Genomic DNA, 23,111 nt, shown 5'->3' with positions numbered 1-23,111 from the left:
TTGGCGCACGCCAGTGTACAAGGGGCTTTGCCACATGATCTAGCATTTCCCAGATGGGAGGCTTCGGATTCAGCTGCTCCATTCAGCCCTGATTTCAACGCCACTCCTGGTATAAATGTGGAGGTGGAAGATTTTGGACCAATTCATTTTTTTAATTTGTTTTTTTACAGACAGTTTGCTAGAGCATATTGTCGTGCAAACAAATTTATATGCATCCCAATTCATAAGCCAGAATCCCCGATCTTACTATGCTAGGGCAAATTTATGGACACCAACTAATATCCCGGAAATAAAAAAATTTTTAGGACTTACATTTGCCATGGGGCTTTTTAAAAAACCGAGCATTCGATCCTACTGGTCCAACCACCCTGTTCAAGCCACCCCTATGTTTTCAGTCATTCTGCCTAGGACCCGTTATGAAATGCTCTTGCGGTTTTGGCATTTTAACGACAATAGTCAATGCCTGCCCAGAAATGCCCCAGAACATGACAGGTTATATAAAATTAGAGCCATCATTGAAAATTTGTCAGAAAAATTCTTAAGGCTCTACACCCCAACACAAAATATTTCTATAGAGGAGTCCCTTGTAAAATTCAAAGGAAGACTGCACCTCAAGCAATTTATCCCATCTAAAAGGGCAAGGTTTGGAATAAAGATCTATAAAATGTGCGAAAGATCAACCGGATACACATCCACTTTTCGCATATACGAGGGGAAAGATAGCCAACTAAACCCACCAGGATGCCCTACTTTTCTGGGGACATCTGGAAAAATTGTTTGGGAGCTGATAAGTCCATTTTTTCAAAAAGGCTACAATCTATATGTGGACAATTATTACACCAGCATACCCCTATTTAAAAGTCTGGTTGAACACAACATCGGGGCTTGTGGGACCATTCGTAAAAACCGTCAGGGGTTTCCACAGCCATTGGTCAACCAAAAGTTCCAAAAGGGGCAGTCAGGGGCTGTACGCAACGGAGAGCTGCTTGCCCTGAAATATAGGGATAAGAGGGATATTTTTGTCCTCAGCTCGATCCACACAGATGCCACAAGGGCCATTGTAGAACTAGGATCCACCACTCCGAAGCAAAAACCTGTGTCAGTCATTGACTACAACAAACACATGGGGGGTGTGGACCTTGCAGACCAGGTTCTACAGCCATACCAGGTATCAAGAAAGTCCTATACCTGGTATAAAAAGTTGGTTATTTATTTGTTTCAGGTGGCCACATACAATTCTTTTGTGTTGTACAAAAAAGCAGGAAATTCAGATCCTTTTCTTGATTATCAAGAAAAGGTAATTGAAAATCTGGTCTTTCAAAGTGTTAGCCCCGCTCATCCATTAGAATCTGAGGATGTGAAAAGACTCACTGAGCGACATTTTATTGCACTTATTCCAGCAACGGAAACAAGAAGGAACCCCCAGAAAAGATGTTGTGTATGTACTAAGAGAGGAATGAGGCGTGATACCCGCTACTATTGCCCACAATGCCCATCATTGCCAGCCTTATGCGTCACTGACTGCTTTAAAATCTTCCACACAGAACCACGTTTTTAAACTGTAAAAATGTATCCCAATTTGTCATTCAAACATATGGTTCATTTAGTGAATGACACATTCGAGTAGAGCTCACTTAATTTCCAGGGGGGGTTCTCCAGAATCTAAACCTTCCATTGCGTGCTTGTTTCTGGAAATCATCCATTGAGTTAAAATGGTCACTAAACCCATAGATGAATACCCAGAGGGGTGTCATTTCCAAAATGGGGTCACTTGTTGGGGGTTTCCTCTGTTTAGGCACCTCAGGGGCTCTCCAAATGCAACATGGCGTCCGCTATCGATTCCAGCCAAATTTCCATTCCAAAAGTCAAATGGCGCTCCTTACCTTCCGAGCCATGCCGTGCGCCCAAACAGTGGTTTTGCACCACATATGGGGTATCAGCGTGCTCAGGAGAAATTGCACAACACATTTTGGGGTCCATTTTTTCTGGCTGCCCTTGTGAAAATTAAAAATTTGAGGCTAAAGTAACAGTTTTGTGTTAAAAATGTGTTTTTTTATTTTCACACTTCAACATTATAAAATTCTGTGAAGCCCCTGGGGGTTCAAGGTGCTCACTACACATCTAGATAAGTTCCTTGAGGGGTCTAGTTTCCAAAATGGGGTCACTTGTTGGGGGTTTCCACTGTTTAGGCACCTCAGGGGCTCTCCAAATGCAACATGGCGTCCGCTATCGATTCCAGTCAAATTTCCATTCCAAAAGTCAAATGGCGCTCCTTACCCTCCAAGCCATGCCGTTCGCCCAAACAGTGGTTTTGCACCACATATGGGGTATCAGCGTGCTCAGGAGAAATTGCACAACACATTTTGGGGTCCATTTTTTCTGGCTGCCCTTGTGAAAATTAAAAATTTGAGGCTAAAGTAGCAGTTTTGTGTTAAAAATGTGTTTTTTTATGTTCACACTTCAACATTATAAAATTCTGTGAAGCCCCTGGGGGTTCAAGGTGCTCACCACACATCTAGATAAGTTCCTTGAGGGGTCTAGTTTCCAAAATGGGGTCACTTTTTGGGGGTTTCCACTGTTTAGGCACCTCAGGGGCTCTCCAAATGCAACATGGCATCCGCTATCGATTCCAGTCAAATTTCCATTCCAAAAGTCAAATGGCGCTCCTTACCTTCCAAGCCATGCCGTGCGCCCAAACAGTGGTTTTGCACCACATTTGGGGTATCAGCGTGCTCAGGAGAAATTTCACAACACATTTTGGGGTCCATTTTTTCTGGCTGCCCTTGTGAAAATTAAAAATTTGAGGCTAAAGTAGCAGTTTTGTGTTAAAAATGTGTTTTTTTATTTTCACACTTCAACATTATAAAATTCTGTGAAGCCCCTGGGGGTTCAAGGTGCTCACCACACATCTAGATAAGTTCCTTGAGGGGTCTAGTTTCCAAAATGGGGTCACTTGTTGGGGGTTTCCACTGTTTAGGCACCTCAGGGGCTCTCCAAATGCAACATGGCGTCCGCTATCGATTCCAGTCAAATTTCCATTCCAAAAGTCAAATGGCGCTCCTTACCTTCCAAGCCATGCCGTGCGCCCAAACAGTGGCTTTGCACCACATATGGGGTATCAGCGTGCTCAGGAGAAATTGCACAACACATTTTGGGGTCCATTTTTTCTGGCTGCCCTTGTGAAAATTAAAAATTTGAGGTTAAATTAGCAGTTTTGTGAAAAAAAGTTAAATGTTCATTGTTTTCTTCCACATTCCAAAAATTCCTGTGAAGCACTTGAAGGGTTAATAAACTTCTTGAATGTGGTTTTGAGCACCTTGAGGGGTGAAGTTTTTAGAATGGTGTCACTTTTGGGTATTTTCTGTCATAAAGGCCCCTCAAAGTCACTTCAAATAAGATGTGGTCCCTAAAAAAATGTTTTTGTAAATTTTGTTGTAAAAATGAGAAATCGCTGGTCAACTTTAAACCCTTATAGCTTCCTAACAGAAAAAAATTTTGGTTCCAAAATTGTGCTGATGTGAAGTAGACATGTGGAAAATGTTATTTATTAACTATTTTGTGTGACATCTCTCTCTAATTTAAGGGCATGAAAATTCAAAGTTTGAAAATTGCAAAATTTTCAAAATTTTCGCCAAATTTCAGATTTTTTCACAAATAAACGCAAGTGACATCAAAGAAATTTTACCACTATCATGAAGTACAATAAGTCACGAAAAAACAGTCTCAGAATCATGGGAATCCGTTGAAGCGTTCCAGAGTAATTACCTCATAAATTGACAGTGGTCAGAATTGAAAAAATTGGCCTGGTCACGAAGGCAAAAACAGGCTCCGGCGCGAAGTGGTTAAAGAATAACAATGTCCTTATAATGCTCCTAAATAAAAATATCTTCCATATGCTGTGTCCATAATTAAATAATTGCCCCTCAGTGTGCTCCTTGCACAAAATATGACCCCCACATTGTCTCTCTTATGGTACATGACCTCCACAATGTCCTCTCCTATAAAATATTGCCTCCACACTGTCCATCCTTATGAACTACCACTGTCCATTATGTTATTAGCTACAACTGCCACACTGTCCTCCCTTATTAGCTATAACCGCCATACTCTCCATATTTGTTAGCTATAACCACCTCACTGTCCACCCTGATTACTTAGAACCACCACACTGTCCCTATGATAAGGGTCCCCAATTGTGCAGCACCCTTTCCATACTGTGCTCTCCCTTCACACAGTCTCCTCACACTGTGCCCCCCTATACTGCCAAGGCAGTATACTGTGCCCGCTTCTCACACTGTCTCCTCTGCGTACTGCCCCATCCCTAATGTGCCATCCCACTTTGTCCTCTTAAGCCAAAACTTATATACCAACAACACCACATAAAACTACAGTCATATCATTACTAGTGTTGAGCATTCCGATACTGAAATATCGGGTATCGGCCGATATTCGCGGTATCGGAATTCCGATACTTAATTCCGATACTATTGCAATATCGTATACCGGAATCGGAAGTTCCCATAATGCAATGAGACATTTTCATTTTATTCAGCCAATGAGGATCCTAAGAAGTGTGGGCACATCCTGTTAGGCATGTAGGCATCTTAACTAATGGCATGGCTGTGATTGGCTGCTGAAATGATGTCATGATGCACTATAAAAGCCACCGCCGCCATTTTGAGCTCACTCTGCTGTGAATTCAGTTAGGGATAGGACGCTGTTGTTCTGAGGGACAGTTTTAGCTACCTATTTGCTCTATACTGCTTTACCCAAGCTACTTTCTAAATCACTGTGCCTTGCAGTGCTAGTGCACAGTTCCCTGTGCTGTTCACCGCTATCTGCAAGGTCTGTGTGTGTGAGTGCAGCTCACCCTGTAGTGTGTGCTTCAGCCAAGTCTGGTTGTAGTGCACTCAGTGTGTGTCACTGCCTCATACATTGTCCTTTTTTGCCAATTCATAATTTTTCCTGATATCTCCTATTAGTGTGGTGGTTCCATCTGTATTCAGCTAAATTGGTTCCAAACACACTATATAGGAGTAGATAGAGAAATTTTTTTCCGTCTTGCAGCACTAGTGCACAGTGCTCTGCATCTGTACTGTTCACCGCTGTCTGCAAGGTCTGGTGTGTGAGTGCAGCTCACCCTGTAGTGTGTGCTTCAACCCCGTCTGGTTGTAGTGCACTCAGTGTGTGTCACTGCCTCATACATTGTCCTTTATTGCCAATTCATAATTTTTCCTGATATCTCCTATTAGTGTGGTGGTTCCATCTGTATTCAGCTAAATTGGTTCCAAACACACTATATAGGAGTAGATAGAGAATTTTTTTCCGTCTTGCAGCACTAGTGCACAGTGCTCTGCATCTGTACTGTTCACCGCTGTCTGCAAGGTCTGGTGTGTGAGTGCAGCTCACCCTGTAGTGTGTGCTTCAACCCCGTCTGGTTGTAGTGCACTCAGTGTGTGTCACTGCCTCATACATTGTCCTTTATTGCCAATTCATAATTTTTCCTGATATCTCCTATTAGTGTGGTGGTTCCATCCATATTCAGCTAAATTGATTCCAAACACACTATATAGGAGTAGATAGAGGAGCCTTTCTGCAGCATTGGGCCCTGCAGCCCCAGCCAGATTAGTATTAGCCTATTTTTTGCAGCCTCATCTATTGCATTGTAGGTTACCTTCCTACATTGTAATAGCTACAAAAAGTTTGTGATACTATCGTTATTACATCTTTAGGCACATCCAGTGTCTTTTTGTGACAAAAAAAACCTAAATAAAGTTCACCAAACACTCCACTTTACAGTTGTGTAGGCCACATTAGCTCATATTAAAGTCTAGTCCACACTTTATAAAATTAGTGTTTCTTATACCTGTTAGCAGCTGTTCAGGAATAAGCACACTAAGCCCTTAGTACTTTTCTGCCTATCTTTATCAGTCTACCAAGATGAAGAAGGCAGGGAGTAAGGCATGTGGTCGTGGTCGTGGGCGTGGGCGTGGAGTTTCTGCAGGGAGAGGACGTGAGGATTCTGTGCCTGCAGGGAGAGGACGTGGGGATTCTGTGCCTGCTGCGGGCACCAGTGACTCAGCATCCCCCAGTTTTACCAGGGAACAGTCCTTTATGCGCAGCTTTGTAGGAGCTAGCCGTACCCCACTGCTGCGCGAGGACCAAATTGAAGCCGTTGTCGGATGGATGGCAGCTAACGCATCGACTTCAATTAGTTCCAGATCCTCTCAGGTCCTGAGCACTGAAGAGCACCCATCTGTCTCTTCACCACCTGCCAAATTGCCCAGGCAGTCAGAGAGCCCTGGACAGGAGCCATCTCTACTTCTGTTCTCTGAATCTCTTGGCTTGGAAAGAGGGGGCCAGCCAAGCAGAATTCGAGAATTTGAAGAAGAGGTAGTATGCAGTGATGCGCAACCGTTTTGTCTCTCTGAATCTGAAGAGGCGGGTGGGCCAGTGCCTATGGTCAGCAGCACACCTCAGTACGCATCTGATGATGAGACTCAGGTGCCACTTTCTGGTGCGTACTGTGCTGTCGAGACTACCCAGGAGAAGCAGTTGTTTGAAGAGGGTGGTGTAGATGATGAGGTCCTTGACCCATCATGGCGTGAGGGACAGGAAGGTGGTGGGAGCAGCTCTGAGGAAGAGATTCCCCGAACGGCCCAAAAAGGAGGGAGAGGGAGGGGGCAGACTTGGTTGCCTGTAGCCTCCACTTCGGCACCCATTAGGAGCATGGCTCTTCCAAAATCCAAAGCGGGCGCTCCCAAGACTTGCAGTGCCTGGTCCTTTTTTGACACAGTTGCAGATGACATTTGCTTTGTCAAATGCAAGCTGTGTAATCAGAAGGTGAAAAGAGGGAAAAGTGTCAGCAACCTCAATACCACAAATATGTGGAAACATGTGCGGACCAAGCACGTGGTGGAGTTACACAAACACACTGAAGACCTAGGCCAACCTACAGCGCCACCTACCACCTCTTCAGCTCGTGTTGTAGCCTCTTCCTCCAGCTCACACACAGCTGGTTCGGCTTCCTCACAGGATCGCCATGGAAGAATCTCTGGCACTGTTGTACAGAGACACAGTGTAATTCCACCCACAGCACCACTTTCCCAGTCATCCTCACACTCCCAGGCCAGTCTACAGCCATCGTTAGCACAGGCATGGGAGAAAAGGCGCCCATACTCGGCAAACCACCCCCGAGCACAGGCTCTGAATGCTGGCATTGCTAAACTACTGGCCCTTGAAATGCTATCATTCAGGCTGGTGGAGACTGACACATTCCGTAACTTTATGGCATTGGCAGTCCCACAATACAACGTGCCCAGCCGCTTTTATTTCAGCAGGCAAGCCGTCCCTGCCCTGCAACATCATGTGGAGGGAAAAATTAAACATGCGCTACAAAACGCCGTCAGTAGCAAGGTCCACCTGACCACTGATGCGTGGACCAGTAAGCATGGACAGGGACGATACCTTTCCCTCACTGCCCATTGGGTAAATGTTGTGGAGCCGGGTACAGATCTTGAGAGTGGCGCTGTACGTGTTCTGCCAACTCCAAGGATTGCAGGAATCCAGTCTGTACACATTGACTCCTCCTCATACTCCAGTTCCTCTGAATCAGCGCTGCAGGAGCCGTCACGGTCTACCTCCACATCGACCCGTGAACGGTTACCTGTTATGATGACCGATATGAGCACAGCCGTGGCCAAACGTCAACAGGCCGTATTAAAATTAATTTCTTTGGGGAATCGAAGCCACACAGCGCAGGAGCTCTGGAATGCCATCAAGCAGCAGAGTGACGTGTGGTTTGTGCCAGCGAATCTCCAGCCAGGCATGGTAGTGTGTGACAATGGCCGAAATCTGGTGGCAGCTCTGGGCCTAGGCAACCTCACTCACATCCCATGTCTGGCACATGTGCTCAACTTGGTCGTGCAGAGTTTTTTGAGGGACTATCCGGATCTTGATGCACTGCTTCACAAGGTCCGCATAGAGTGCGCTCACTTGCGGCGTTCCAGCAATGCAAGATCACGCATTGCAGCTCTGCAGCGCCGATTATGTCTTCCGGAACATCGCATCATATGTGACCTACCCACCAGGTGGAATTCAACGTTACATATGTTGGAGAGGTTGTGTGAGCAGCAGGCAGCAGTAATGGAGTACCAGCTGCAGCAGGCGCAAACAAGTCGCAGTGCGCGCCGTTCACACTTCACCACCACTGAGTGGGCCTCTATGAAGGACATTTGCCACGTTTTGCGTGCCTTCGATTATTCCACGCGGATGGCGAGTGCAGATGATGCACTAGTCAGCATGACTATCCCCCTTATCTGCCTGCTTGAAAAAACACTGCAAGCACTAAGGGACGAGGTTTTGGAAGAGGTGGAGGATGAGGAGTCACAAATGCCATCTGCTTCTCTACAGTCTGCGCAACGTGGTTCCTCACAAAGGCCTAGGCAGGGGACACTTTGTGAGGAGGATGAGGAGGAGTCAATGGATGAGGAAGACATCTGTCCAGAGGAGGGAGGTACACAATGCTCTAGTAGTCAGTATCTAGAGCGAGGGTGGGGTGATGCAGAGCAGGCAGAGATCACGCCTCAAGCAGGGGACAGCGTTTCTTGGCCAGTTGGCAGTCTGCAGCACATGGTTGATTTCATGCTGCAGTGCCTCAGAAACGACCGCCGCATCGCCCACATTCTCAACACGGCTGATTATTGGGTGTCCACCCTCCTAGATCCTCGCTACCGGGACAACTTACAAAGCCTCATAACACCATTGAACCGGGAGCGTAAAATGCGGGAGTACCAAGACGCACTGGTGCATTCCATCATGTTCTCCATTCCAACCGAGAGCAGTGCTGCTAGTGCTTTACAAAGCAGCTCAGTGCGTCGAGGCAGTGGAGGAAGCTCTGCACAAAGAGGGAGCAGAAGCAGCGCCTCAGCACAAGGCAAGACCAGTATGGCCGAAATGTGGCAAAGTTTTGTGTCCCCGCCGCCACAAATGTCTACACCATCACAGACAGCTCCAGTCAGCAGGAGGCAACGTTTCCGTCAGATGGTGACAGACTACATGTCTTGCCCTCTTAGTGTACTCCCAGACGGCTCTTCTCCCTTCAAGTTTTGGGTCTGTAAGCTGGATACATGGCCAGAGCTTAGTCAGTATGCACTGGAGGTGCTAGCTTGCCCTGCTGCTAGTGTATTATCGGAACGCGTCTTTAGTGCCGCAGGTGGTGTACTAACAGACCGTCGCATGCGACTATCCTCCGATAACGTTGACCGGCTTACTTTTCTCAAAATGAACAAGGCCTGGATCTCTCATGAATTTGCCAGTCCTCTTCCAGAATAAATAATTGGTTGGCAACAGTATCCAGGTCTCCTGTTCTGTTCATGTTTCTACCACCTGAACTGTAATCCCTGAGCTCCAACACCGCCAGTTGGCGCTCGGAAGTGCCGTCTGCACAGTCAACACTTGCTGCCGTGTTATTGGGGTTCAGTAACGTCAGCTGTTCTCCTGCTGTGCGGACGGCAATTTCTCCTGATTTGTCCACATCCACTGTACTACACATTTTAAAGTTGCTCCAATTACTCCTCTGGCTCCTCTGTTTTCATTCTTATCCCTGGGCTCCAGCACCGCCAGTTGGCGCTCGGAAGTGCTGTCTGCACAGTCAACACTTGCTACCATGTTATTGGGGTTCAGTAACGTCAGCTGTTCCCCTGCTGTGCGGACGGCAATTTCTCCTGCTCTGTCCACATTCTCACTACTACAGATTTTAAAGTTGCTCCAATTACACCTCTGGCTCCTCTGTTTTCATTCTTATCCCTGGGCTCCAGCACCGCCAGTTGGCGCTCGGAAGTGCCGTCTGCACAGTCAACACTTGCTGCGGTGTTATTGGGGTTCGGTAACGTCAGCTGTTCCCCTGCTGTGTTCACGGCAATTTCTCCTGCTCTGTCCATATTCACTGTGCTACTTATTTAAAACTTGCTCCAATTACACCTCTGGCTCCTCCGTTTTTAGTATTTACCCTGGGCTCCAACACCGCCAGTTGGCGCTCGGAAGTGCTGTCTGCACAGTCAACACTTGCTGCCGTGTTATTGGGGTTCAGTAACGTCAGCTGTTCTCCTGCTGTGCGGACGGCAATTTCTCCTGCTTTGTCCACATCCACTGTACTACACATTTTAAAGTTGCTCGAATTACACCTCTGGCTCCTCTGTTTTCATTCTTATCCCTGGGCTCCAGCACCGCCAGTTGGCGCTCGGAAGTGCCGTCTGCACAGTCAACACTTGCTGCGGTGTTATTGGGGTTCGGTAACGTCAGCTGTTCCCCTGCTGTGTTCACGGCAATTTCTCCTGCTCTGTCCATATTCACTGTGCTACTTATTTAAAACTTGCTCCAATTACACCTCTGGCTCCTCCGTTTTTAGTATTTACCCTGGGCTCCAATACCGCTAGTTGCTGCTCAGAAGTGCCGTCTGCACAGTCAACGCTTGCTCCAGTGTTATTGGGATTCAGTAACGTCAGCTGATCCCCAGCTGTGTGTCCGGCAAATTCTCCTGCTTTGTCCACATCCACTGTAGTACGGATTTAAAACCTCCTCCAAATACACCTCTGGCTCTTCTGTTTTTAGTATTTACCCTGGGCTCCAGCACCGCCAGCTGGTTCTCGGCAGTTCCATTGGCTCTTGTACCTTCTGCTACCCATCCGGGTTCCAGTACCGTCAGCTGGTTCTCGGCAGTGTCTTTGGCACGGGTACTCCCTCCTGCCCAGCCTGGTTCCAGCACGCCAGCTGTTTCCGGGTAGTGTCAACGTCACTTTGCCTCCAATGCGTTGTCCTGTCGTGTTGCGGTCGGGTTAGCCGACTCTATGGTGCCTGCAGTTTAGGTGACTCCTATGTGGGCTGCGGGATCTGGCAATGAAGGCTGGTTCCATAGTGCCAATAGGACAAGCACCCTCTGTAGGACTGTGGGTTTTGGTAACTGCGGCCGGCTCGCGGCCTTGAACTTTTTTTTTACATGGGTACCTTCTGCTACCCATCCGGGTTCCAGTACCGTCAGCTGGTTCTCGGCAGTGCCTTTGGATTAGGTGCCTCCTTCTCGGTATCCAAGTTCCACCAACGTCTGCTGGTCCTTGGTAGTGCTTTCTGGCACAGGTACCTCCTGCTTAGTAACCGAGTTCCAGTAACATCAGCTGGTCCTCGGTAGTTCCATTGGCTCTTGTACCTTCTGCTACCCATCCGGGTTCCAGTACCGTCAGCTGGTCCTCGGTAGTTCCATTTGCTCTTGTATCTTCTGCTACCCATCCGGGTTCCAGTACCGTCAGCTGGTCCTCGGTAGTTCCATTTGCTCTTGTATCTTCTGCTACCCATCCGGGTTCCAGTACCGTCAGCTGGTTCTCGGCAGTGCCTTTGGATTAGGTGCCTCCTTCTCGGTATCCAAGTTCCACCAACGTCTGCTGGTCCTTGGTAGTGCTTTCTGGCACAGGTACCTCCTGCTTAGTAACCGAGTTCCAGTAACATCAGCTGGTCCTCGGTAGTTCCATTGGCTCTTGTACCTTCTGCTACCCATCCGGGTTCCAGTACCGTCAGCTGGTCCTCGGTAGTTCCATTTGCTCTTGTATCTTCTGCTACCCATCCGGGTTCCAGTACCGTCAGCTGGTTCTCGGCAGTGCCTTTGGATTAGGTGCCTCCTTCTCGGTATCCAAGTTCCACCAACGTCTGCTGGTCCTTGGTAGTGCTTTCTGGCACAGGTACCTCCTGCTTAGTAACCGAGTTCCAGTAACATCAGCTGGTCCTCGGTAGTTCCATTGGCTCTTGTACCTTCTGCTACCCATCCGGGTTCCAGTACCGTCAGCTGGTCCTCGGTAGTTCCATTTGCTCTTGTATCTTCTGCTACCCATCCGGGTTCCAGTACCGTCAGCTGGTCCTCGGTAGTTCCATTTGCTCTTGTATCTTCTGCTACCCATCCGGGTTCCAGTACCGTCAGCTGGTTCTCGGCAGTGCCTTTGGATTAGGTGCCTCCTTCTCGGTATCCAAGTTCCACCAACGTCTGCTGGTCCTTGGTAGTGCTTTCTGGCACAGGTACCTCCTGCTTAGTAACCGAGTTCCAGTAACATCAGCTGGTCCTCGGTAGTTCCATTGGCTCTTGTACCTTCTGCTACCCATCCGGGTTCCAGTACCGTCAGCTGGTCCTCGGTAGTTCCATTTGCTCTTGTATCTTCTGCTACCCATCCGGGTTCCAGTACCGTCAGCTGGTTCTCGGCAGTGTCTTTGGCACGGGTACTCCCTCCTGCCCAGCCTGGTTCCAGCACGCCAGCTGTTTCCGGGTAGTGTCAACGTCACTTTGCCTCCAATGCGTTGTCCTGTCGTGTTGCGGTCGGGTTAGCCGACTCTATGGTGCCTGCAGTTTAGGTGACTCCTATGTGGGCTGCGGGATCTGGCAATGAAGGCTGGTTCCATAGTGCCAATAGGACAAGCACCCTCTGTAGGACTGTGGGTTTTGGTAACTGCGGCCGGCTCGCGGCCTTGAACTTTTTTTTTACATGGGTACCTTCTGCTACCCATCCGGGTTCCAGTACCGTCAGCTGGTTCTCGGCAGTGCCTTTGGATTAGGTGCCTCCTTCTCGGTATCCAAGTTCCACCAACGTCTGCTGGTCCTTGGTAGTGCTTTCTGGCACAGGTACCTCCTGCTTAGTAACCGAGTTCCAGTAACATCAGCTGGTCCTCGGTAGTTCCATTGGCTCTTGTACCTTCTGCTACCCATCCGGGTTCCAGTAACATCAGCTGGTCCTCGGTAGTTCCATTTGCTCTTGTATCTTCTGCTACCCATCCGGGTTCCAGTACCGTCAGCTGGTTCTCGGCAGTGTCTTTGGCACGGGTACTCCCTCCTGCCCAGCCTGGTTCCAGCACGCCAGCTGTTTCCGGGTAGTGTCAACGTCACTTTGCCTCCAATGCGTTGTCCTGTCGTGTTGCGGTCGGGTTAGCCGACTCTATGGTGCCTGCAGTTTAGGTGACTCCTATGTGGGCTGCGGGATCTGGCAATGAAGGCTGGTTCCATAGTGCCAATAGGACAAGCACCCTCTGTAGGACTGTGGGTTTTGGTAACTGCGGCCATCTCGCGGCCTTGAACTTTTTTTTTACATGGGTACCTTCTGCTACCCATCCGGGTTCCAGTACCGTCAGCTGGTTCTCGGCAGTGCCTTTGGATTAGGTGCCTCCTTCTCGGTATCCAAGTTCCACCAACGTCTGCTGGTCCTTGGTAGTGCTTTCTGGCACAGGTACCTCCTGCTTAGTAACCGAGTTCCAGTAACATCAGCTGGTCCTCGGTAGTTCCATTGGCTCTTGTACCTTCTGCTACCCATCCGGGTTCCAGTAACATCAGCTGGTCCTCGGTAGTTCCATTGGCTCTTGTACCTTCTGCTACCCATCCGGGTTCCAGTACCGTCAGCTGGTTCTCGGCAGTGCCTTTGGATTAGGTGCCTCCTTCTCGGTATCCAAGTTCCACCAACGTCTGCTGGTCCTTGGTAGTGCTTTCTGGCACAGGTACCTCCTGCTTAGTAACCGAGTTCCAGTAACATCAGCTGGTCCTCGGTAGTTCCATTGGCTCTTGTACCTTCTGCTATCCATCCGGGTTCCAGTACCGTCAGCTGGTCCTCGGTAGTTCCTCAGCTTTCTTGTACCTTCTGCTACATTTCCAAGTTCAAGCTTTTTGAAATGGTTCTTGGTAATCACTCTGGATCTCCCTGACGAGGACCCTGAAGACGAGGACCCTGAAGACCAACCCTAAGAAGACGAGGACCCCGAAGACAATGACCCTGAAGACGAGGACCCTGAAGACCACCCCGAAGAAGACGAGGACCCTGAAGACCACCCCGAAGAAGACGAGGACCCTGAAGACCACCCCGAAGAAGACGAGGACCCCGAAGACGAGGACCCAGAAGACCAACCCGAAGAAGACGAGGACCCCGAAGACGAGGACCCCCGAAGACGACGACCCTGAAGACCACCCCGAAGAAGACCAAGAAGATGACCCTGAAGAAGTTGACCAAGAAGACAAAGAAGAGAAGACAAGCACCAAGATACAGAAAAACAAGAGACAGAAAACCAAGAAGCAGAAATACAAGAAGCTGCAGAACAAAAAGCGGAAGAACATTAAGCATAAGACTAAAAATCAGAGCAAAAGATAATATCTAAATTATAAGCAGAAGATGACTAAGCAGTGTATGGGGGTGAGTCCGTTCCTCCTCGTGGTGCCCCTGGAAAAGACCTGCTGCTGCAGGCCAAACTGAACGCGGACAAATCCTGTTGTAAATCTTTTGTGACGGGCAGAACGAAAGGTGTAATGTCCAACCTTTTATAGATAACAACTACAGGAATGCCTGTCACAAATAAGAATATGATGAAGAAGAAGAATATGAAGAAGATGAAGAAGTAGAATATGAAGAATGTAAAAAAAAGAATAATACGAAGAAGGTGAAGAAGAAGAAGGTGAAGAAGAAGTGGATGAAAAAGATGCTGAGGATGATGAAGGAGAAAGTGTGGGAGAAGTAAAAAAGAAGGTGAAGAGCATGGAAGTAGTGAAACATAAATATCTGACAAAATATAAAAATACTTAACATAGTTAATATTTCCGTAACTCAGAACATAATAAAAAAATATTAATTCCTGCTATTCCATTTGACTGGGCTAAACCTCTATGCCTTTATTGTCTCCCCCACCTCCCCCAATACATTCTACATTATTCTTAGTTGTTTTCCTTCATGTAGAAATAACCTACAAGGAAAGAAAGGGTTTATTTTAATTCCGATATTTATGTCCCATTGACTTGCATTGGTTTCCGGTATCGGAATCGGCGATATCCGATACTTTTTCGGTATCGGTCCGATCCAATCCGATCCGATATTTCCCGATATCGGAAGGTATCGCTCAACACTAATCATTACCAAATATTACTACCACATACAGTAATAGCGTCCACCTTTTATGCCCCGATACATCTGTAATCTCCCAAATTTTGCCTTCTTTTATGTGCCTCCTAAATAATCATGTTCCTCACACTCCACCCCGCATTCCCTTCAAGATGAATCAGGGCTTTATAATGCAGCTGCAAGTCACAGCTTCATTCAATGTGCTGAACTGTTGGTGGGAGCTAACACTGATCAATGGGGGTGTGGGAACCCCACTGATCCGACATTAATGACTTCTCAAACGGATATCTCATCAATATATTGTAACCAAGAATCCTCTTGAAATGTAGTTTTTTTTTTTCCTTTTTTAAGAAATTCCTGGAAATTGCAGAGACCCTTAATAAAACACATACAACAAATACTGTATAATTATTATTTCCTTCCTTCTATTTTCATCACTATATATGCTTTGCTTTGTAACTTAAAGGGGTTGTCCAGTTCAAATCAATAAGTCTGCAGTCACTCTGTGAATCCTCCCATGACACGCACTGTGCGCTGCAGCTTCTGAGGCGGGACCGTAGGTCATGCATGAGTTATATGTACTCCCCCCGACTAGTAACGTAGCAGTCTAGTGGGCATGGCAGACTGGAGGAAGGGGGCTGGCAGATTGTATGTATAACTCATACATACCCTCCGGTCCTGGCTCAGAAACCGGTGAATCCACACAGAGCACAGTGCTCATAAGTCACACAGAGTGACTGCAGACTTATCAGTTTGAAACAGACAACCCCTTTAAGTAAAATATTATCACCAGACGTAGTTCAGTGTAAAAAAAGCACAGTAAGTAACCCACAGCTTGTTTGGTTAATCTGAACTGACAATATATAACTGAAACTGGAAAACCCCTTTAAAGCCTTAATGATCAGATGATTTTTTGTTTTTGGGATTTTACTTTTTCCTTTCCTTCTTACAAGAGGCATGTTTTTTATTTTTCCATTTACATGGCATATGAGGGCTTGTTTTTCACAGAATGAGTTGTAGATTTTAGTGATTTCATCCATTTTATCATACAATGCACTGAAAATAAGGAAAAATTTCCAAGTGGGATGAAATGGTAAGAAAATTGCAATTCCAGCATTGTTTTATGGGTTTTGTTATTACGGTTTTTATTGATTTTATCGGTAAAAAGTATATGGCAGCATAATTTTCCAAGACAGTATGATTACAGAGATATCATCTTTGCTTATATTATTTTTTATTCAAGGGGTGAAAAAAACAAATTTTTGGTACCATTTTCTGAGACCCGTAAAGTTTTTCATTTTTCATCAATAGACGTGTGTAAGGGCTTTTTTTTTTGCTTACTTGGCCAATGGCTTCATTAATACAAATTTGGGGTTCATACAATATTTTGGTAGTGTTTTATTGAATTATTTTAGGGAAATGTAGTGTCCAAAAACATTATTCTGGTGTTTTGATTTTCATTCACTTTATAGTATTATGTTAACCATATGGGTTAATTCATTTTATATTTCGATGAAACAGACTTTTATAGATAGGGCAAGACAATTTTTTTTCTACTTTTTTTAATATATTTTAAATGAGGAAAAATGTGAGGTGATTAGTGTTGAGCGAGTATGTTCTATTAACCCTTTCGCCGAGTATGCTCGGGCCGAGCTCCGAGTATTTATAGCTGCTCGGTGATATGGTTGAATCGCTCCCGTGTGCATGATTTGCGACTGTTTGACAGTTTTATTACATGTGAGGAATGTCTATTTCTTACACATTCCTCACATGTAATAAAGCTGTCAAACAGTTGCAAATCATGCACACGGGAGCGATTTAACCATATCACCGAGCAGCTATAAATACTTGGAGCTAGGCCCGAGCATACTCGGACCAGAACATACTCGCTCAACACTAGAGGTGATTTGAATTTTGTATATTTTTTCTTTATTTCTTAGTCTGTTTAGTGGTCTTGAGAAGTGCTATAGGGGGATAATGGGTGCCTGAATGTATGTCCTATCGGGATTACTCTAGTTAGAATACCTCTGTCAGAATATGACAGTGGTATTTAAACTCAAGTAATTTATACAATACTAGATGGAGGCCCGATGCTATCGCACCAGGAGGGCGGTAATGTCAAGATGGGGGCAGGCTTTGCAGCGTTGAGAATCTCTCCCCCCCATGTGCTCACCCACCTATCCACTTTTTCTCTCATGTGATCTCTTCTTTAACCTGTGCTATCCCCCTTGTCTGCTGTCTCTCTCCTTCCTGCGCTGTGTTCTCCCCTCATGTGCTGTCACGTTTGAGCTGTCTCCCCCCTGTGCTCTGTCTCTCTCCCCCCTGTGCGCTTTCTCTCTCCCCATCTGCTGTCTTCTCCTCTCATGTGATCTCTTCTTTGACCTGTGTACCCCATGTGCTCTCCCCCTTGTCTGCTCTCTCTCTCTCCACCCCTGTGCTGCCTTCTTCCCTCATGTGTTCTCTCGTTTGAGCTGTCTCCCCGCGTAGTAAATCAGACCGCCGCCATCTTTGTGCAGGCAGATAGCGGCGGTCACATTAAAACTGCTCATGCGCTCCTCCTGTACAAAGAGGAGCGCATTTTAAACAAGTAATATGCATATTCTTCTTGCGTTTTTGGTTATTAAAATCGTTCTGACACATTCCTATTAGGTAATAAATAATAATAATAATCTTTTTATTTATATGGCGCCAACATACTCCGCAGCGCTTTACAATTCAGACAATTTACAGACATTATCGACACTGTCCCCATTGGGGCTCTCAATCTACGTTCCCTTTCTGTATGTTTTTGGAGTGTGGGAGGAAACCGGAGAACCCGGAGGAAACATGGGGAGAACATACAAACTCCTTGCAGGTAGCTCATAATTGACAACACTACAGTTTCATAACAGAATAAGTCATTTCTAACTTATGCCATGATATAACCAAACTACTGTATATTACAATATTATTGTTTCCCTCCTGATGTATTTATGCTTTTTTACTGTAAGAAACTATAAATGAGCAAAATGTATTATGACAATATTTTTCATATGCTTCACTGCACAAGGCAGATATTTCCTAAGGTTTACAACAATATCTACATTTTGAATAATAAATTTGGACATAGATTGTGACATTGTGACATAAATTCCACAGTAGTACCACGTCCTAACAGCATTAACACAAACAAGAAATTGGGCTAAATCATATTTGAAGAAATCTTGAAGAAAGGTCAACCTGCTGGGATTTGAAGAGGATTATTTGCAAGACTGACTCTTATACTTCTTTATACGTCAGTACAGCAACTTGATATGGGCATTAGGGATATTTCCCTATCATAACATTGCACATGGGTAAGTGCACAATTCCTAGAAAAGAACAATTAAACAGAAGAACAGCAAAGAACAAAAACACACAGGTTCCATATCTAATGAAATTCTTCCACTTTCTACAAAAGCAAATATTACACAAACAGTACAAGTTCAAATAAATACCAAGTAATGCATCATAAGCTCTGTGACATGGATCGGTTAGCTGAAAACTTCCGTGAATGACGCAAATATACTTTTGAAGTGATAATGATTTGCTGCTAAAACTCTAAGGCCCGGTATAAACACACAGATTGCGACCCCTAAATTGATCAATCAGATTAATATAAATCTAAACTATGCGATTGGACAATAATTATTGGACAAATAAATCTATAATATTGCATACATAGAATAAGGCTTCATTTTCCTATTAGCCGGACCCTGGGTACATGTCCCTCTCTTCGTTTTATCAAATAGCGGAATTTCTATTGATTATAAAAGAAAATAAAGTTATTTCTTTATTAAATTCAGGTAATTAATTAATAATAGCTATTATTATAATTTTTATTAAAGGTGTTATCCAATGGTCGCATGACATACTGTTGGCATCATTGCTCAATGATGGGAGCAATACCAGTAGTATTGTATGTGACCACTGATGGCACTGATTGGCTGGAGCAGTCATATGTAGGCTACTTGTAAATAAAGTCTGGCAGGACTGCAGAATCTTCTATTCTGGAACACCATGGGAAAAATGAAGTAAGTAGTATTTATTTAATTATTTAAAAGATCATGTGTGCCCGCTATTAAATAGAACAAATATTCACTGCTCCTCACGCCCATGGTCCCGCCCACCTCTAAGCACTGAAGCCGGCGCCGAGAAGTGGGCGGAACTATGGGAGTGGAGAGCAACGAATATTCACTCTCTTTAATAGTGGGCACATGTGATCCCCCAGCAGCTGCAGGAAGCCAGCGGCTGTGGCTCACACTGTGCCCGCTATTAAGGAAAATGAATATTCACTTCTTCCCATGCCTGTAGTCATGGGCATGGGGAGCAGTGAATATTCTGACACCTGACCTCAGTATGTGAGAGCGCATGTCAGTGACGTCATGTGCTACTTAAGCGCTGATGCCAGCTGCTGGCATCAGAAAAGAACACCACTGGAGCAGAGGGAAGGTGAGTAGAATCCTTTATTTTTATGTGGGTGGCGTGAGGGGGCCGTATATACCAGGATGGGAGCAATGTATACCAGGATGGGGAGACATATATAGCAGGATGGAAGGCCATGTATACCAGGATGAGGATGGGGGGGGCACATATATAAGGGTGGGGATAGGTGTCATGTATACCAGGATGGGGATTGGGGCCATGTATAACAGGATGGGGATGGAGGGGCCATGTATACCAGGATGGGGATGGGGGGGCCATGTATACCAGGGTGGGGATAGGTGCCAAGTATACCAGGATGGGGATGGGGGCCATGTATACCAGGATGGTGGCCCATGTATACTAGGATGGAGATGGGGGGCCATGTATACCATGATGGTGATAGGTGCCATGTATACCAGGATGGGGATGGGGGCCATTATACCAGGATGGTGGCCCATGTATACCAGGATGGGGATGGAGGGGCCATATATACCAGAATGGGGGGGCCAAATATACCAGGATGGGGGGGTGTATACCAGGATGGGGGGCCAAGTATACCAGTGTGGGGATAGGTGCCATGTATACCAGGATGGGGATGAGGGGGCCATGTATACCAGAATAAGGGGGCCATGTATACCAGGATGGGAATGGGGGCCACATTTATCAGGATGGGGGGACATATATACCAGGATGGGGATATTAGTAAAGAATTGGGGGGCATTACCCCTATAACAGTGTCAGCAGCAGACCTCCCCCCATAACAGTTTATCATGACCACAATTTTTGCTTCAAATTTTTTTCTATTTTCCTCCTCTAATACCTAGGTGCGTCTTATAGTCCGGTACGTCTTATAGTCCGAACAATACGGTATTTCAAAATGGTATCAATATAAACAGCTTGCCAAAACAAGTCCTCAGACAGCTTCAACAAAGGAAATATTAAAAAGTAGTTGTAGTCTCAGAAAAAAACAACATAACCCTATACTTTTGCTTTTTACAAGTCTCAAATTTTATTTCACTACTTAAATAAAATTTAAATAAAAAACTATACATGTTTAGTACCGAATTAAACTGACCTGGATAATTATGTTGAAAGGAATTTTTACAACACAATGAACTCTGTAAACAAAACAAAAAAAAGACAAAATTATGTTTTTTTTTCCATTTCATTACACTTGGAATTTTTTTTTTTACACATATTGGGCCCGATTCATCAAAGCTTTTACGCCGGTATTCTGCAGTAAAAAGCTTGGAAGAGTATCCTAATTTTGGCGCAACTGGCAGCTGTACTAAAATTATGCAACTTTTGGCATTATTCCGCAGGTTTCGTCCAGCTCTGACAAAGTTCGTGGAGCTTGGCAGGTTAAGGGGTCATGGCAATCGCTGCTTGTCAAATTCATGATTTGTGGCAGCGTTCACAGTGTCATTATGCTACATATGCTACATCAGGGACTAGAGTAGAATTTGTGGCATTCAATGTTCTTCACTCATGAAGAGCCATACACTTCTTCAGAAATCAGGAGTGTTTGACTACAGTCCATCTCCTCATCAAGACCAGTGTGAACAACAGTCTTGATATATCTCGCCCATTGTATGATAAAATAATAACGGTTTAAAAACTATAAGTTGTCCTGCAAAAAACAAGCCCTCGAATGGCTATGTTGGTGGACAAATAAAAATGTTATGACTCCTGGAAGGAGTGGAGGAAAAAACAAAATGGAAAAAAATTAAAAACCGTCAAGACAGAAAGGAGTTAAAGTACGGGAAATACGGGAACGAACAGTCGTCGGGTGATTGCCATTCCTACAAATAATTGTTCCTGATTATTGTCTCATCTAAACAGGCAGGCAATCACCCACTGACTGAAGAAGAGATAATGCTTCATTGTTGAGTGTGATTATTTTTAAGTCACCTTAAAAAGCATAAAAAAACCTGAAATGTGCATTAATAATTTGATTGAGCACAGAACAATTGTATTGACAATCATTCTGTGTGCATAGAAGTCTGGTCAGCTTGTCTAAACAACCCATCAACTTTTATATACTGTAGTCTATTAGCTGTCGTTTAAAGGGACTCTGTCAGCACAGAATCACTGTTCAAACCAAGTACAAGCGCACGGTGCTTCCCGGAAGGGACAATCATTTAAATACACCTTCCCACCTGCTTGGTTTCCATCCTGGAGTCCCTTAATTGCCAGAATGAGCTAGTGTATACACACTTGAAGTTTTGCACAATTTTTCTTCATTTTAAAAACAATAATAACTATTTTTAACGTTATATATTAACTTTGCAAAAGACAATTTAATATTGAAATAAATCCAGCAGAGTTAATTGCTAATTACAATCATCTACAATTCCTGTAGAATTTGTAGCAGTATATTGTTATGCTGCATTAATATATTATTTAATTTTTGTTGAATACACATTTTATGGATACTGCACTTGTATGACTTTTGAACAAGTACAGATGTAGTCATTCTTAAAATGACAAAGTTATCACAATGCAGAAAGATATCCTGGCGTATAATTCGTCACCAATATATACAAATTCAGAGGCTTTGTTGTGTTGGTTTTGAAGGGGTTTTCCTCTTTTAGGAAAGTGGGTCCCAAACTGTGTAAAATACATCAAATACCAAACTCAGCAGGTATTGATGTTAACTTGGTTCAGCACCGGACCCCAGCCACTGCTAGAGTCTTGGCGTTTTGACTATAATGGTGATGTCACATAAACAGCGCACATCACCGCTCTAGCCAACCATGGAGCTCAGAGGCTCATTCATTGAGGCTAATGGCAAGCGCCACACTTTCTGAGTGCGCGAATTACTGAGGTCAGTGGCTGACTAAAGTGGTGATATCAGGTCAACAGCGCACATCACTGCTCTAGCCAGTCACTGAGCACAGTGTCACATGCCATCAAAACCAGTGAATGAGCTCTAAGCTCAATGCTTAGCTATGTAGGTGATGTGTGCTGGTGATGTGACATCTGATGTCACCACTATAGTTAAAACACCAAGACCTGAGCAGTGGCAGGGAGCCGGTGCTGGTATGTATTTTACATAGTTTGGGGATCACTTTCCTGAAAAAGTGGATCCCAATGAAATTACTGTGCTGTGATATATCTTTCTTCTGTTTTATTTTAAGTAATGCGGCTTCATCTGTATATTAACACATAAGAGGTTTCACAGTAAAATATAATGGGTCATAAATTTGGAATATTTAGCATTATTTTAATAATAGGAAAAATACTGTATTAGCAAATGAGCATTCTGTATGACATAGTCAGACCAGGCATTTCCTACCATTATAGCCACAGACTGTAGTTTTCCACTGGAGTCTCACTTTTACACATTTTAGATACTGGAAAATATTTGAATACATTTTTATATTAGAAAGTCTGCTTATCCAGCCATGCTATTAGTTTTCCTGGCACATATAAAGGCTTTCCCTTACTCGAATTTGGCCATAGAAAGAGAGTATGTTAGGTAAATGTGGCTCATGTGTGAAATCCAGTTAAATAAATTATATATATGGTGAATTAACGTCTCGGGCTATACAGGAAATACAGGTTGTAGAATTAACCTCAATCAGAGGTCATACTTTGTGGTCGGATTATACTGAAAGGAAAAATATAAAGAATTTGTATGCATTCCCCTGGAAACATTTACAATCCTCCTACTCCTAAAAAAATCATCAATAATGGATATAAAAAATCTCCATCCCTACCTCCTCTCCCCGTTAATATGCCAGGTTTTCGTCATATAAA

The sequence above is a fragment of the Phyllobates terribilis genome, unplaced genomic scaffold (genome assembly GCF_046119375.1).
Source record: "Phyllobates terribilis strain yellow unplaced genomic scaffold, ASM4611937v1 Scaffold_2__4_contigs__length_985480577, whole genome shotgun sequence".
Taxonomy (NCBI): domain Eukaryota; kingdom Metazoa; phylum Chordata; class Amphibia; order Anura; family Dendrobatidae; genus Phyllobates; species Phyllobates terribilis.
Note: the sequence above shows the minus strand (reverse complement) of the source record.